Genomic DNA, 16,360 nt, shown 5'->3' on the forward strand with positions numbered 1-16,360 from the left:
ATCTCCTGCAATGGCTTCTCTTCCCAGTCCCATATCGTTGCCTCTGGTGTCCCCCAAGGATCTGTCCTTGGCTCCCTCCTATTTCTCATCTATATGCTGCCCCTTGATGATATCATCCAAAAACACGGAGTCAGTTTCCACACGTATGCAGACGACACCCAGCTCTACCTCTCCACCACTTCTGTCAACTGCTGCTTGGTATCTAACTTGTCAGATTGCTTGTCCGACATCCAGTACTGGATGAGCAGAAATTTTCTCCAATTAAATATTGGGAATACCGAAGCCATTATCTTTGGTCCCCGCCACAAACTGCGTTCCCTAACCACTGACTCCATCCCTCTCCCTAGCATCAAACTGAGGGTGAAGAAGACTGTTCACAACCTAGGTGTCATGTTTAACCCTGAAATGAGTTTCCAGCTACATATTCAAGGCATAACTAAAACTGCCTTTTTCCACCTCCGTAGCATTGCCTGCCTCCACCCCTGCCTCAGCTCTTCTGCTGCTGAAAGCCTCATTCATGCCTTTGTTACCTCTAGACTTGACTACTCCAACTCACTCCTGGCCAGCCTTCCACATTCCACACTATGTAAACTTGAAGCCATCCAAAACTCAGCAGCCCGTGTACTAACTCGCATCAAGTCAAGATCACCCATCACCCATGTGCTTTCTGACCTACATTGGCTCCCGGTTAAACAACGCCTCAATTTCAAAATTCTCATCCTTGTTTACAGATCACTCCATGGACTTGCCCCTCCCTATCTCTGTAATCTTTTTCAGCTTCGCAATCCCACAAGATGTCTGCATTCCTCAAATTCTGGCCTCTTGAACATCCCTCAATATAACTGCTCAACCATCGGTGGACGTGCCTTCCGCTGCCTGGACCCTAAGCTCTGGAACTCCCTCCCTAAGCCTCTCTGCCTCGCTACCTCTCTTTCCTCCTTTAAGACGCTCGTTAAAACCTACCTCTTTAAACAAGCTTTTGATCATCTGCCTTAATTTCTTCTGTGGCTCGGTGTCAAATTTATCTGTTTGTCTGTAACACTGTTGTGAAGCGCCTTGGGATGTTTTACTACGTTAAAGGCGCTATATAAATACAAATTATTATTATTCATCCCATCCTTTATTATCAGGGCTACCCTTCATCCTTTTCCAATTTATCTATCTCTTATAAAAGTTAAGTATCCTGAAATATTTAGTTCCCAATCTTGGTTAAATTGCAACCAAGTCTCCGTAATAGCTATTAGACCTATTAATTTCTATCTGCGCTATTAATTGATCTATTTTGTTGTGAATGCTTCATGCATTCCGATATAATGCCTTTAGCTTTGACTTTTTTCTATTTCTCCCTGACGTCACCTTAGTCACTGATGCCCTATTAGTTACTCTCTCTGACCCTTCTTGACCCACTCTACTTATTTTTACTCAAAACTCTGCTCTGCTCCACAGCCTTGACGTTTCTCTTGCTGCTTCTAAATTTAGTCTTTCCTCAGCTGATCAAAGTTCATCCTTGTAGTTAGCTCTCCCTTTACAGCTAGCTCACCCTTTATAGCATTTTACCAGATATGCCAGATCCCAAATGAGCTTCTGACCCTCCCGTATCTGCTATATTACAAACAGTGCCTACTTCCACCTCCGTAACATCACCTGTCTCCACCCCCTGCCTCAGCCTATCCGAAGCAGAAACCCTCATCCCTGCCTTAGTTGTGAATGTTTAAAAATGTATAGAGACATTGAAGTTGAGAACGTGGGAATTGTATAGGGACAGTATAAGCTAACAAACAATTCATGGAGGAATAGCCATGACATCTCAGACTCGAGACTGCGAAATGTTACAACACTAACACATATTGAAACAAAACCCACAGCTTGCAGAAAAACCTCAAGGTCTTATTAAATCATGTTGTTAACCTGAAACATTGACAGAAGGTCTTTGTTTAAAATTGGACCATGCTTGGGTCGGCTTATGAGTGGACAAAGGGAAGGAGGGATCAAAAGAGATGGGCTGAGCTGGGATGTCACTCTGGCCCTATCTTGTTATCTTTTGCCGAAAATGTATAACCATCGTCCCTTTACAATGTAACGTCACTTTGTCCGTAGGAAGTGAGTGCGTTCGAACAGACATGCATTCCTTCTGTCTGATAAAGTCCCCGATCGGGATTTGCTTTTTAAATAAAAGCTTGCTTTGTTTAAAGCACAAACGGTATTCGTTTCAGTAATTTTGCTGAACCAGATTGAGGTAAAAGAATCCAGGAATCAACATTTGGTGTCAGAAGTGGGATCTCAACGGACGACTGCCGAAAACTTGCGAATTAAGAGCCAGACTAGCCTTGGACGAGACGAGGGGAAAGTGGCCACTGGAGTGAGTATGATTTCAATACTGCTCCAGTTTCCCCCGGTTTCAAAAGTCTGAGGAAAGTTTAGCCACTCGCTGGTTCTCAGGTAGTGTCTGAACGAGATCCAGGACAATCTGGTGAATATCTTTCAAACTTAGAATAGGGATAGAGATAGGGAAATTGCGCGATGACGCAAACCAAGCGGCGACTTGGAAAGATAGGTTATAGTTAGAGCTAGATAGGGATAGATGATCAATCATGGATCCAAAAATTAATAGGAAAGAAAAGAGACTCTTGTGAACGTCTGTTTAAATGAGAAATGCTTCTGTGATTTTTACTGTAAAAAAAAAAGCCGGGGAGTTGTGGTTTGTTTTATCTCAAACAGAATGAAAGTTTTTTTTAACCCTTCGTAGTGTTGTCCTGTATGTGGGAAGTTTAAGAGTGTGAACCTTATTGAATTACGTATATTCGGATGATAAGTTACGGAGCCAGGAAATGCACAAAGGATAGGTTTGTTAAAAAAAAAGAAAAAATTACATGGTCCCAGTGGTTAAAAAAAAAAAGGATTCAACATGCTCACTTACTTGTCGAAAGAAAACATTCAGAGAAGGCACAGCAAAACAACTGAGATGGATTCAAAAGGATTAAAAAAAATATATTATATTAAATAACACGACCTTGAGGCTGGAACAATTGAGATAACGAAAAGCAGTCCACAGCCTACGTGCCAGACTTCTCTCTAGTTATGGAAAAGAAAAAAAAAGTAACGTACTAAATAGGTGCTAAAAAAAAATGTTCTGAGATTTTAAATTATGAGAAAAATTCCACTGCAGTCTAAAAGAAAAAAAAACACTCCTGTCCAGTTGGCAGAAAAACTCCATTAAATTAGGACTTTCATTGACTGATTGGATTTAAACTGCGCAGTGACGCGAAAGGATAGGGAAATTTGGAGACTAAAAGAAATTAAATTTAGAAAATTAGGCTCACAGGGAATTAAATAAGGCTTATGGGGAATTAAATAGAGGATAGGTGTTCAAGTCAGGTGTGACGTCGACCTCGTATATCACTTGGTCCGTCTAGGCACTGATTGAATTTAAATCACGCAGCAACTCGAAAGGTAGGGCCGACGCGGACGCGCAGCGGCGCGAGACGTGCGGCGGCGCGAGCGTGCGGCCGAGTAAAGGAGGGCTGACGCAGACGCGCAGCAGCGTGGAACGCGTAGCGACACGAGACGTGCAGCGGCGCGAGCGTGCGGCCAAGTGAAGGAGGGCTGACGCAGACGCGCAGCAGTGTGGCACGCGTAGCGACGCGAGACGTGCAGCGGTGCGAGTGTGCGGCCAAGTGAAGGAGGGCTGACGCAGACGCACGGCAGCGTGAACGCGTAGTGACGTGGGGCGTGCGGCGGCGCGAGCGCGCGGCCGAGTGAACATGGGCTGACGCGAACGCGCAGCGACGCGAACCGCGAAGTAATATCAAAGTCAGTGCTGATTTTAGTAAGTCTGTTTATTGTAAGTCTGTTGGTTTCAAGTATTTCGAATCGCGCGGCGACGCGAGCCGTGGGGCGACGCGGCTTTGTGTTAGTTTAGTAAAGTCCGTTTATTTCAAGTGTTTCGAATCGCACGGCGACACGAGCCGCGGGGCGACGCGGCTTTGTGTTAATTTAGTAAAGTCCGTTTATTTCAAGTGTTTCGAATCGCGCGGCGACGCAGCTTTGTGTTAGTTTTAGTAAAGTCTGTTTGTTTTAAGTTTGTTCAAATCGCACGACGACGTGAATGCATAACGACACGGTAATATGAGGGACAGCGTGAAAATGGGTAATCAGTTGGATAAAACAACGGATGCGGATAGTCCGCTACAAAAGTTATGTGAGGAATTCCCTGAAAGAGCTGAAGACTTTAGAAAATTATCAGGAGCCCTGAACAAATTATTAGGAGATGACTAGTGGCCTCTAGGTGGCACTAGAAGCGTAGAGATAGCAAAAAAGCACAGGGATTGTCAAAAATTAAAAGATGCATCACTTCTGTCAAGTTGGCAAATAAATGCTATTAAATTGGGACTCTCATTGACAGAGGGAACACATGTTAAAACTGTAGACGTCTTAAAAAAAAAGAATGTGCGCACGAGAAACTTACTAAGAGATCCTCTGGGACCTCTGAGAAAGGTATTGACCAACTACGTAGTAAAATGGCTGGCTTTGTGTTAACCGAGGCTGATGATGAAATTGATGAGTGGTCACTGACTCAGCGCCCAACGACGCCTCCCGCACCCCCTGGCCCCTTGCTCCAGTCCTCTTCCCAACACCCTCCACCTTACACTCCGGCGAAAGGAGTTAAAAATAACCCCATACCACCAAAGCAACAAATCCAAACTGACTCCTCATCCTCTGATAGCGATTCGGATCCCCAGTTCACAAGCAATATAGCCGAAAGGACCAGATCTCACATTCGAAAGGGCAGAACTATATCTCGATATCACAGACAGTCCCGTAAATCTTCTAGTCAATCTACCAGTCCAAGTTGTGAAAGACATAGCAAACACCCCCGCCGATCGAGACGCAGAATTGTCAAGCAGTCAGACAGCTCCGAAACATCCTCCGACCTAGGAATGATTTCCAAGATCCCAAAATCCTGACACCAATTCCCTGTCAGACCAATGCCAAACCCTGATGCACAACAAGCTGCAGACCACCCCACTATAGATGTCTATGTGATCTTCGAACAACTATTCGATTGCTCACGCTATTGAAAGGGCAGTTAGATATTATTGGCAGGAAAAGAAAGGGGTGGGGGGAGGTGCGCCCCCAACCCGGGTCAAGACTGAATACGTAACTAGAAAGGAAGAGCCATCTCGGGAGGAAGGATCAATAGAACCGCAGTGTTGCATACAGGATTGGATGGATAAGCAAGGATACGGTTATACTAAACAACCAAACGGCCCGAGCCCTGCTAATAAACCTCCCTATTGTCCCCGGCATGGTATGGGAAGAGGCCGGGACTGGGTAAGAAGAATTGACTGTTTTAATTGTGGGCAGGAAGGACATTGGAATAAAAATTGCCCCTACCGTCAGCATGGAAAAGGAAGAGGAGGAAAAGGATGGGGGCAAGGGGGGAGAGGAGGATCTTACACTAACTTCTCCCAGAACAACCCCTTTGGTCAATTGTCCCCCGATTGACTACACAGCTTGATTGTGCAGGGATCCTCCCTGGACGACGAACCAATGATATTGTTAAAAATTCTGAATGAGTGGCAACCCTTTTTGATAGATACGGGAGCCTTCATGTCTTCTGTACAATCAAAGCTTAAACTCCCTGCCTCTACTGAAACACAGGAACTTTCAGGATTCCTGGGACAAATCTCAACATTCCCAGTGTCAGAACCAGTTAAAATGGGTTACCAGGAAGAATCGGTGCAACATCGAGTTGTTATCACAACCAATCTGGACTGTAACTTGATGGCTAGAGACCTCCTCTGCAAATTATTCCAGTTTCATTTGGAGTGTGGAGATGATGGGATCATTGTAAAACAGGGAACCCTTAAGCGGCAGTATTATACCACTAGAACCCCTCAGTGGTGGTCTCTGGACCTGCCGCAGGCACCCTAACACGTGACCCTAGCATACGATCCCAGTGGAAAGAATCAGGACCTGCAGAACTTTTATCAGGATCACGAAGGGGAAGTGAAGGAAATTCTATTAAGGGCTAGAGTGACTGGACCGGAAGGGAAGGCAGATTTTGTGGAAATGGACAGCCCCCAACGGTGGCACCACATATTACTCGTGAAGTATTACCTCCCCACCACGCTAAAGATTTGGGAGTTATGGTGCGCCAGGCTATAGACGAGGCTGACCCTACCAGCCGGGATGTGCAAATTCCACGAGGACCCCGAGAAGATCTTAACGACTCTGCAGCATCATACTGGCTCTGACATACCTGACTATGTGGATCCTCATGTGTGGGCAGAGGACCCCTCCCAAGTCGGTTATCACAGGCAATACCGAGTATCCACCGAGCTTTGGAGGCTAGCCGAGTCAAACCAATTTGCCAGTTTCCAGTCCCTAGCACGGCTAAACAAATGCGACAGTGTTTGGGGATGATCAATTACTGCAGATCCTGGATCCCTAATGTTGCCCTGATGACTAAGCACCTCACCCCGTATACAAATAAGTAAGGCAGCTTTGAAATAGAAACCGTAGACGTCCAAGCCTTTAAGGAACTAAAGACAGCCCTGCTGCAAGCTCCGGCTTTGGGCCGGCCCCTCTATGACCGGCCCTTTCAACTGTACTGTACAATCCTGAAAGACTGTGCTACCGTTGTCTTAACACATCTCACTCCATAGATGCCCTCCTGGGCCAACTGCAGACTCAACACCTTACCATGGCCAGGCAAAGCAGATATGAGATCTACTTACTAAACAATCCTAAGCTGACCTTTCGGCACTGTACTGCAATTAATCCGGCCTGTTTTCTTACTGAGCCACCCCAAGATGAGGAAGAACCCAGTCATGATTGTTTATCTTTAATTTAAGAGGCCACATCAGTCAGGGAAGATTTTGTTGATGTACCAATTGAAGATCCAGACTGTATTATGTATGTTGACGGAATTAATCCAGGAGGTACACGAATCTCAGGATACGCCATAGTAAACCAGGAGAATCAGGTCTTGGAATCTGCCGCTTTTTGAAACTGCCTATTCTGCTCAACAAGCTGAACTATTCGCCCTCACCCGAGCCTGTATCTTGGCCAAAGATCTCAAAGTCAATATCTATACCGACTCTAGGTATGCCTTTGGGGTGGCCCATGATTTCGGACAATTATGGAATAATAGGGGATTCCTAACCTCACAGGGGAATGAGATATCTCATAAACAGCTAGTATCTGATTTGTTGCAAGCCCTCATGTTCCCCAAATGCATTGCCATTGTCAAATGTACCGCCCACACTACCGGAAATTCTCTGGTTGATATAGGGAATCGTTGTGCTGCCCAAGAGGCCAAACAGGCCTCTCGTGACCAACAGATGGTAGTGCCCAAAATTATGAGTCAGACTAAAAATCCTGCGAAGGATAAGTTAGCCTCGGAAAAACCAATGCCAACCATCCAAGATGTTATAAAAGCACAGGAGGACGCTCCTGAAAAAGATAAACTGTTGTGGAAATATTATGCATGTACTTATGACAATGTTTCTAAACTCTGGACCACTCCCGCGGAACAGACTTGCATGTCTGACGAGTTGGCTCTATGGGTTATTGAATGTATGCATTTTGCTACTCATTGTGGAGCAAGGACCACGAGTGACACACTTTTGGCTACTTGGTGGCACCCTAGACTCCAGGCGCTCACCCAGAACATCAGTAGTCGTTGCCTGGTTTGCCAGCAACATAATCCAGGGAAGGGAGTCCCCTGTGATTGGGGTAAAACGCCCCTACCCGAAGGTCCCTTTGAGACATTTCAGTTGGACTACATTGAGTTGCAAAAAGTTCAGTGTTACAAATATGTGTTAGTAAAAGTAGATGTGTTTAGCAGATGGATTGAAGCCTACCCTATCCTGGACAATAAGGCTCAAACTGTTGTTGAAGTGTTAATGAGGGAAATTGTTCCTAGATATGGTATCTCGGCTCGACTGATGGCCACCTATGTTCTTTCTCTGACTCAGGCTCTGCGACTAGTTCACAACCAGGTTCAAGATGCTCACCTCGACCTCCCAGTTTTACCCGAATTGTCCCTCGTGGCACCAGGGAAGTATGGATTCGGAAGGGATTAGAGCCACAATGGGAGGGGCCTTTTCAGGTGTTACTCACTACCCCCACTGCAGCCAAGGTTGAGGGGAAAAGTGCCTGGGTTCACCTGCACCACTGTAAGCTCACTACCCCCTAACGAACCTATTTTACTGGTTATTCTAACTCCTGTTTCTGTTCCAGACTTCCTCTTCTCCATAGCTGAACAAGGCCGTTGGCATCCTAATTGGAACGTGGACCAGTTTGAACTTTTACCCGTAGTGATAGACAGCCAGCTACACCGATGGTGACCTGAGAAGAGAGACGGGAAAACTGAACTCTTTTAATCAGCAAAATAATTGGACTATTTATCTGAATCCTGAGCCATAAGATGAAACTGTCTGTATGCCACAGTCTGTATAATAGTGTTGATATATGACAGTTTCGGCGCATGGGAGGGGAGACAGAAACGAGAGCTACATGTCTTATGTTTATGTGCAAAATGGGAACTTTTCTAGATGTTGGGTGTGTTCACATTCCCTATACATTTTACTCCTAGAATGATCCTAAGTGTTATCATGGAATGATAAAAGGGGGGAATGTGAATGTTTAAAAATGTATAGAGACATTGAAGTTGAGAACGTGGGAATTGTATAGGGACAGTATAAGCTAAAAAACAATTCATGGAGGAATAGCCATGACATCTCAGACTCGAGACTGCGAAATGTTACAACACTAACACATATTGAAACAAAACCCACAGCTTGCAGAAAAACCTCAAGGTCTTATTAAATCATGTTATTAACCTGAAACATTGACAGAAGGTCTTTGTTTAAAATCGGACCATGCTTGGGTCGGCTTATGAGTGGACAAAGGGAAGGAGGGATCAAAAGAGATGGGCTGAGCTGGGATGTCACTCTGGCCCTATCTTGTTATCTTTTGCCGAAAATGTATAACCATCGTCCCTTTACAATGTAACGTCACTTTGTCCGTAGGAAGTGAGTGCGTTCGAACAGACATGCATTCCTTCTGTCTGATAAAGTCCCCGATCGGGGATTTGCTTTTTAAATAAAAGCTTGCTTTGTTTAAAGCACAAACGGTATTCGTTTCAGTAATTTTGCTGAACCAGATTGAGGTAAAAGAATCCAGGAATCAACATAGTCACCTCCAGACCAACATCCCCGCTAAGCTGCGCGGCCGCGTAGCGGTCTGGAGAAACCGCGCCTGTGTGAAAATTTGAATGGGTCACGCAGCCAGTTAAAAGTACCGTGCACCAAAACAAATTAAGAGGCAACATTACTCCAGGCTTGACTGTTCCAATGCTGTCCTGGCTGGCCTCCCACGCACCACACTCCATAAACTTCTGCTCATCTAAAAGTCTACTGCTTACATTCTATCTCACACCAAGTCCCGTCCACCCATCACTCCTGTATTTGCTGATTTACATTGCCTCCAGGTCCCAACGACTTAAACTGAAAACTGACGTAGAATCTTACAGCACAGAAAGGCGGCCATTCAGCCAATAATGTCTGTACTGGCTCTTTGAAAGAGCTATCCAGTTCGTTTACCTCTCCTCCGCTTTTCCCATAGCTCTGAAATGTTTTCCCTTTCAAGTATTTATCCAACTGCCTTTGAAAGTTACAATTTAATCTGCATCCACCACCTTGTCAGGCAGCACATTCCAGATTATAACAACTCGTTGTGTAAAATGACAATGTCCTCATCGCCTCCCTGGTTCTTTGACCAATTATTTTAGATGCGTGTCCCCTGGTTATTGACCCTCCTGCCAGTGGAAACAGTTTCTCCTTATTTACGTTATCAAAATCCTTCAGTTTTGAACACCTCAACTCCCTTTAACTTTCTCTAATCTGAGGAGAACAATTACAGCTTTTCTAATCTCTCCGTGGAACTGAAGCCCTCATCCCTGACACCATTCGAGTAAATCTCTTCTGCACCTTTCTGACATCCTTCCTGAAGTGTGGTGCCCAGAAGTGGGCACAATACTCCAGCTGAGGTCTATCCAGTGAAATATAAACATTTAGCATAACTTCCTTGCTTTTGAATGCTATGCCTCTATTTATAAAACCAAGGATCCCGTATGCTTTTATCACAGTATTATTCATTTGCCCTGCCAGCTTCCAGGATTTGTGTAGGTGAACCGCCAGGTTTCTCTGTTCCCGCACGCCTTTAAAATAAGACCATTTATTTATATTGCCTCTCCTCATTATTTCTTCCAATATGCAACACTTGACACGACTCTGCATTAAATTTAATCTCCCATGTGTCTGCCCATTTCACAAGACTAGCTATGTCCTCCTGAAGTCTGTTACTACCTTCCACTCAATTTATTAAATTTCCAAGTTTGCAAACGTTGAAATTATGCCTCCTATACCCAAGTACAGGTCATTAATAATGAAGTATGGTCCTAATACTGACCTCTGGGGAACACCACTGTATACCTCACTTTAGTCTGATAAACAACCATTCACCACTACCCTCTGTTGTCTCTTAGTCTTGTGTTTAAATCCCTTCATAGCCTTGTCCGTCCCTGTCTGTAACCTCTTCCAGCCCTAAACCCCGCAACCTCTCCATTGCTTTGACTCTAACTGCTTGTGCATCCCCCCACCCCCGCCCCACCTTCTTTAGCTCCAACCGTTGATAGCTGTGCCTTTAGCAGCTTAGGCCCCACGATCTGAAATTCCCTCCCTAAACCCCTCCACCTTCCTCTCCTCCTTGATAACCTCTTTTTGACCAGGCTTTTGCTCACCTGACCTAATATCTCCTTACGTGGCTCGGTGCCAACCATTTCTGAAAATTGCTCTCGTGAAGCGCCTTGGGGGCCATTTTGCTATGATAAAGGCGCTATATAAATGCAAGCTGTTGTTGTGTCTGTGCAACGCTGGCTGGTTTCAAACCTTCATCACCAATTTTGAGGAGGAACGTCCTTAACATGTTTTAAATTTACCTTGCATTGATTTAAGGTCCTCTGGTAATACTGTCCCTGGCTTACTTTGAAGTACCATTGGTATATATTAAATACCTCAAAATGGTGCCTCCCCTCCCCTCACTGGGTTTTTTCTAGTTATATGCCACCTCAAACATCCCATTTCAAGTCATCCCACAATGTCAAGAGCCTGAAAAGTGTACCCCACTGAACTGACAACTCTGGGGAACCAAATCTCTCTGTCACGTTGCCAGGAGACGCATGCGCAGCGCAGTAGCGAACCGTTTCAGGCGGACGCATGCGCAGGAGCTGCCCGTTCGCCGTCTCACTCAATCGCCATTGAATCCCAGCGCAGCCCCAACTGAGCTGCCCCGCCAGATGCCTACGTTGCCTGGGCAACAGGTGGACAATGGAGCGGGAGATTGAAAAAAAATCATATCTCCTTCGAAGAATAAATTTTGTCTGGCGGCGTGTTTTAATCGTTTAAAATTAAATCCCCTGCTTTGCAACCCGGGGCGGCCTTTCTTCACACACTCACACACACACACACACAGGCACTCGCGCGTCACGAGGAGCGCGGCAGTGAGGCACTGGGATGGCAGCCTCAGTGCTGGGGGCTTGAGGCGGGTGAGGAGTCGGTGAGAGCCGAGATTGTTCATCAGAGAGCGCGGGGGCTGCAGGTAGGTCCGCCGGGGCATAGCCTGAGGGAGGAAGGGAGTGTGGGGCCGAGCCACGGCATCGGGGCTCGGCGCTGCCGGCGTTTGCAGCAGCTTATTTTGGGAGGGGAGATGGGGGATGGGATGGGATGGGGAGGGAAGGAGATGGTGGGAGATAAGGGGACAAGGGATAGGATGGGAGATGAGGGAAGGGGAGATGAGGTGGATGGGAGGGAAGGGGATAGGCGAGATGGGAGTTAAGGGGGGATGAGGGGATGGGAGTTAAGGGGGGATGAGGGGATGGGAGTTAAGGGGGGATGAGGGGATGGGAGTTAAGGGGGGATGAGGGGTTGTTTTTTTTTGGAGAGATGAGGGGTTGGGGGGGGGGAGGGGTTTGGAGAGATGAGAGGTTGGGGGATTTGGAGAGATGAGAGGTTTTTTTTGGAGAGATGAGAGTTTTTTTTTGAGAGATGAGGGGTTGGCGGGGGGGTTTTGGAGAGATGAGGGGTTGGCGGGGGGGTTTTGGAGAGATGAGGGGTTGTTTTTTTTTGGAGAGATGAGGGGTTGGCGGGGGGGGGTGGTTTGGAGAGATGAGGGGTTGGGGTTTTTTTGAGAGATGAGATGTTGGGGGGTCTTGGAGAGATGAGAGGTTGGGGGGTCTTGGAGAGATGAGAGGTTGGGGGGTCTTGGAGAGATGAGAGGTTGGGGGGTCTTGGAGAGATGAGAGGTTGGGGGGTTTTGGAGGGAAGGGGGCTAGGTGGAGAGGGAGGGATAAGGGAGGTGAGTGGTATAGGGAGGAAGGCACAATGTTCAGTGCCATTTGCCACTCGCCACTCCTCAGATAATGAAGCAGCCCATTCCCTCATGCAGCAAGACCTGTATGACATTCAGGCTTAGGCTGATAAGTGGCATGTAGAATTCGCACCACACAAGTGCCAAGCAATGATTAACTCCACCAAGTTAGAGTCTAACCACTGCCCCTTAATGTTCAGATGCATTCGCATTGCCAAACCCCCTCACATCCTGGGGGTCACCATCGACCAGAAACTTAATTGGATCAGTCACATAAATACAGAGGCAACAAGAACAGGTCAGAGGCTGTGCATGCTGCAGTGAGTGTCTCCCCTCCTGATTCTCCAAAGCCTTTCCACCATCTACAAGGCACACGTCAGGAATGTGATGAAATACTCTCCAGTTGCCTGGATGAGTGCAGCTCCAACAATACTTGAGAAACTCAACACCATCCAGGACAAAGCAGCCCGCTTGATTGGCACCCCATCCGCCACCTTCAACATTCACTCCCTCCACCACAAACGTAGCGTTGCTGCAGTGTGTACCATCTACAAGATGCACTGCAGTAACTCACCAAACCCACGACCTCTACCATCGAGAAGGACAAGGGCAGCAGGCGCATGGGAACATCATCACCTGCAAGTTCCTCATCAAGTCACACACCATCCTGACTTGGAAGTATATCGGTCGTTCGTTCATTGTCGCTGGGTCAAAATCCTGGAACTCCCTAACAGCACTGTGGGAGAACCTTCACCACACAGACTGCAGCGGTTCAAGAAGGTGGCTCACCACCACTTTGTCAAGGGCAATTAGGGATGGGCAATAAATGCCGGCCTTGCCTATAAATAATTTTTATTAAAGGGAGAGATGGAAGGGAGAAGTGGTGGAGAGAGGAAGAGTGGGTGGTGGTGGGGAAGAGGAAGGGTGGGTGATTGGGGGGGGGGGGAGAGAGGAAGGGTGGGTGGTGGGGGGAGTGAAAGGGAGGAAGAAGGAGGGGGGAGTGAAAGGCAGGGAGAGGAAGGAGGGTGCACTGCCTATAGAACAGCACCTTGCGCCATGCAGTTCCATTCCTGGGGAATGTTCCATTGAATGCAAACCACATTCTTCCTGTGATTATTTTTTTGCGATCACTTCTATTTTTGCAGTAAAGAATAATAGAATTATTACAGCACAGCAGGAGGCCTTGCCTGTCGAGTATGTGCTGGCTCTCTGCAAGAGCTCATCAGCTAGTCCCACTCCCCTGCCTTTTCCCTGTAGCCCTGCAATTTATTTTCCTTCAGGAAGTTATCCAATTCCCCTTTGAAAGCCAGGATTGAATCTGGCCCCACCACCCTCTCTCGGGCAGTGCATTCCAGATCCCAACCACTCGCTGCGTTAAAACGTTTTTCCTCACGTTTATTCCAGTGAATATATTCCAGTGAAAAAGAAGGGCGGTAAGAGAAGGGATAACCAGCCGTGGATGACCAAGGAAATAAAGGAGAGTATCAAATTTAAAACCAATGCGTATAAGGTGGCCAAGGTTAGTGGGAAACTAGAAGATTGGGAACATTTTAAACAACAGCAAAGAATGACTAAGAAAGCAATAAAGAAAGGAAAGAAAAATTAAGAAGGTAAACTTGCACAAAACATAAAAACAGATAGTAAAAGCTTTTACAGATATATAAAACGGAAAAGAGTGACTAAAGTAAATGTTGGTCCCTTTAGAAGGTGAGAAGGGGGATTTAATAATGGGAAATGTGGAAATGGCTGAGACCTTAAATAATTATTTTGCTTCGGTCTTCACAGTGGAAGACACAAAAACCATGCCAAAAATTGCTGGTCACAGGAATGTGGGAAGGGAGGACCTTGAGACAGTCACTATCACTAGGGGGGTCGTGCTGGACAGGCTAATGGGACTCAAGGTAGACAAGTCCCCTGGTCCTGATGAAATGCATCCCAGGGTATTAAAAGAGATGGCGGAAGTTATAGCAGATGCATTCGTTATAATCTACCAAAATTCTCTGGACTCTGGGGAGGTACCAGCGGATTGGAAAGCAGCTAATGTAACGCCTCTGTTTAAAAAAGGGGGCAGACAAAAGGCAGGTAACTATAGGCTGGTTAGTTTAACATCTGTAGTGGGGAAAATGCTTGAAGCTATCATTGAGGAAGAAATAGTAGGTGTCGAGGAAATTTTAGCTTAAATTAACTCAGGCGGAGGCTTTCAGAGTCTTGCTTCTCGAGAATTTTATTTTCTAACAAGATATCTCGGAGAGCTTGCTCAGTCCGCACCGAGGCAAATACTCTGAATTTTACAAGAAAACCCTCTCTATCTTTATACAGTTGAAACAGGAATTTTATCTAAAACACACCACACAAGTACATTAATCATATATTCTTGTAAATTCAATCAAAGCAAGAACTTTATCTAAAACACCTCATATGAGCATTAATCATACATCCTGTAAGTACAAAGGTCATTTCAGGAGGCAGACTTTTATCTTGTCTTTGCATAGTTTCTTTCTGTCTGTATTCTGATAAGCAGGGTATCTGGAAACTCATGTAAACACTAGACAGTCATGTATTTACAACATCCTTTGTTCCAAGATCTGAGAGGTTTGGGTGTTTTCTTTTCTAGCTCCACTAATTTAATTAACTCAGCAAGAAGTGAACTTAACCCTTTCCTTAAAAATAGGGCTTAGATCATTTTCTTCCACAATTCCCTCCTTGTTGATCTTTTACTAGATCAACACAGTTTCTTATATATTCTTTTCTTGTTCAAAAGGGGGTTCATACCCCTCAGGGTAGGGTTGCATTATAAGACATTCCTCTTCATTGTAATCGTCTACTTTTCCCTCTATGCGATTTAACCTTCCTTTTATGGACACACTTTTCCTTTCTACTTGGGATACCAGGCTCATTACTTGACTAATTTTTTCAACTTTATCCATATTCCACAAATGATTATTAATAATATAAGCATCACTACACCCATGATTATTATGGGGTGTACAGCTAGCTTCAGTACTGCGGAAGCTTTTGGGGACCATCCGAAAAACACATCCCACTAGTGGTGTACGATGGTAACTTCATCTGCGATTCTTACTAGCTGCCCCTTCTTGTAACTCATTTCAACTCTAAATTGGTGGATGTCTCTGCCTCTTTTTGACAGAGCTTCCTCAATTTGCTTGTCATTATGTATCAAATTGTGCAGTCTGGTCAAATTAATTACAGGGGGTAAGGGTTCAATCTTGTGCACAGACAGATATTTTTCTACATTTTGCCATTGCCCAAAGGTATAAGTTCTTTTTTCTTCAGGGTCATACAGGGTGTAGACTCCTTTCACGCATTTATTAATGGGGGGCCTATACAGAATTCCATCCAGATAGACAGGTTTATTCCCTGTCATACAGATCTCATTCTGTCCAATTTCCGTAATATCAGTGTCATTTGTTGGCTTCAGTTCCCACTTACATACTCCAATGGAGTGCTGTAGTGAGCATGGTTCGTGTATGGCAGTTTGATAAGGACATACCATTCCGAATGGCCACCTAGCACATCCCCTATGGTGATGTGTCAAATTCTTTTCATCAACCCAATCTCCTTTAAACTCTGGGTACCAAAAGTTCTGTCCAAATAACTGGGGCATTACTTGGAACTGACACCAAATTTCTTGTCTCGTCTTATTTACTATTTCCATAGTTATGTTGCATCCCTTTGAATCACAACTGGTATATCTTTCTTGGGGTTTAATGGTCAAATTAAGAAGCCTATCCTTCTGATTGATTTTCAGCAACCCTTCCCACGTGTCAGCATGGAAGGATAATATTTTCCTTTCTAGCTCGGCTCTCAATAGCTGTCTGATCGTTTCTTTAAACATGCAATGGGTGTACCTGTTTACTCCCTGTTGTTCCTTCATCAGGTTCTCTATTTCCTTTTCTATCCTTTC

The 16,360-nt window shown here is 45.5% G+C and overlaps 2 protein-coding genes and 1 long non-coding RNA gene across 13 annotated transcripts in view; 2 read left to right on the top strand and 1 right to left on the bottom strand.

Annotated features, from left to right (window-relative positions):
* Positions 1-11,222, bottom strand: part of LOC139229753 (polypeptide N-acetylgalactosaminyltransferase 6-like) — an 80,636-nt gene extending 69,414 nt beyond the window's left edge. For 7 of the 8 annotated variants that reach the window (XR_011587792.1, XR_011587791.1, XR_011587790.1 and 4 more), the window contains exons 1-2: positions 11,009-11,222; positions 8,022-8,355 (exon numbers count right to left, since the gene is read on the bottom strand). The gene's annotated coding sequence lies outside the window, so the exon portion shown is untranslated. The remainder of the gene's footprint in view (positions 1-8,021; positions 8,356-11,008) is intronic. The other variant, XM_070861314.1, reaches the window with a different exon arrangement.
* LOC139229755 (uncharacterized) lies at positions 1,957-9,140 on the top strand. Its single transcript, XR_011587795.1, has 2 exons — positions 1,957-2,359; positions 8,248-9,140. It is a non-coding gene; the product is annotated as an uncharacterized lncRNA (long non-coding RNA).
* A 356-nt stretch (positions 11,223-11,578) lies between the features above and the next one.
* ddx39b (DEAD (Asp-Glu-Ala-Asp) box polypeptide 39B) overlaps positions 11,579-16,360 on the top strand; it is a 47,110-nt gene continuing 42,328 nt past the window's right edge. For 2 of the 4 annotated variants that reach the window (XM_070861319.1, XM_070861322.1), the window contains exon 1: positions 11,579-11,667. The gene's annotated coding sequence lies outside the window, so the exon portion shown is untranslated. Of the gene's footprint in view, positions 11,668-13,842; positions 13,955-13,978; positions 14,046-16,360 lie in introns of those variants that run through there. The other 2 variants (XM_070861320.1, XM_070861321.1) reach the window with 2 other exon arrangements.

Source organism: Pristiophorus japonicus, chromosome 19 (genome assembly GCF_044704955.1).
Source record: "Pristiophorus japonicus isolate sPriJap1 chromosome 19, sPriJap1.hap1, whole genome shotgun sequence".
In the NCBI taxonomy this organism is placed as follows: Eukaryota; Metazoa; Chordata; class Chondrichthyes; family Pristiophoridae; genus Pristiophorus; species Pristiophorus japonicus.